Source organism: Podospora anserina, chromosome 2 (assembly GCF_000226545.1).
Source record: "Podospora anserina S mat+ genomic DNA chromosome 2, supercontig 2".
Lineage (NCBI taxonomy): Eukaryota > Fungi > Ascomycota > Sordariomycetes > Sordariales > Podosporaceae > Podospora > Podospora anserina.
In genome coordinates, this window is record NW_001914858.1 from 518,441 (window position 1) to 519,755 (window position 1,315).

Below are 1,315 nucleotides of genomic sequence, written 5' to 3' on the forward strand. Positions count from 1 at the left end.
CAATATCCTTATACTCATCGTCGTCAGGCCTATAAAAATCGCCTTCGTTAAACTTCACGGCGTTGACCTTCACGACTTTGTCAGTGACTGGGTTCCAGACCCAGTATATTTTGCCGTATATATCTGCGTAGCCAATAAGCTTTCCTTTCTCCGCCCTGGCGGTGAACTTATCCGAATTGGCCCGGTAGGCCGGCTTAACGTAGTAATACGCGTCGCAAAAGTACGAGCGTAGGTGCCGAATATACGGCTTCCGCTCGCCCTCGGGCATGTTGAGCCTTGTGGTATACTTCTCGTGAGCACTGATATCTCCCTCGTTGACCCTCGAGGGCAGTAGGTTACCCACGTAAACCACAGACTGCATGACAAATGGGAACAGCTTCTCTGGCACCTTGTAGGCCAGCATGATAGCCCTGGTGCGGTTAAGCGTAGTCCTCGCGGCCCTCTCCACCTTTCCATTCATCCACGGTGAGTGAGGCACGGTCTTGAGGATGGTGATGCCCTCCTGGTCGGCCCAGGCGGCCATACGGCTGTCGTCAAAGGTCCCAGAGCCCTGGGCAAATTCCGTACCGCCGTCAAGGCCGATGATGCTGATCTTATGCCCGGTTTGGCGCGCGATCTTCGTCTCGAAATCCTTGACCTTATCGAATACCTGCTTTTTCTCCACTATGAAGTTAATCCACTTGTAGCCACTCCACATATCTACGTATTGGATAGAGTACTTGTAACCCAGATATCCAGGGTTCTTGTGGGTGACGACGTCGATACGGATAAAGTCGAACGGGTTGTTGGTCTGCGAAGGGGTCGATGAGCCTAGTTGATCTGTTATCTTTGCCATCACGCAGGGCTCGCAGAAAAAGTCATTGCCGACGAGCTTAATACCCGCCTACGTACAAGCCTTGTAAATATCGTCCTTATTGGCGTGCATTAGGCGGCGATGCATTACCCGGTAGTTGATAGATGCCATCACGGCCTTGATGGGAGTCTTCGCCAGGGATACTTTGCTGAAATCGGCGCCGGGCGTCGTATTCATCTGGTATACGTTGTTATTCCTGGTCAACTCACACACCACCTGCTTAGTACCTCTAAGGACCAGGTTATGGCTCTCCTAGTCCCAGAAGATACCTTCATCGAGTAGCTTGCCCGCCGATATCAGATTGACGGGCGCCTGTGGGTGGTATACCGCTTCCTTAAGCTCCAGGGTAACAACCTGGCCACTTAAAAGGGTAGATTGCAGCGCTGCAGCACCCTGGTAGCTGCACTTTGTGATATCTCCTAACGACGAAAGGAACCTCTTTTCCTTCCCCTCAGGTAATAA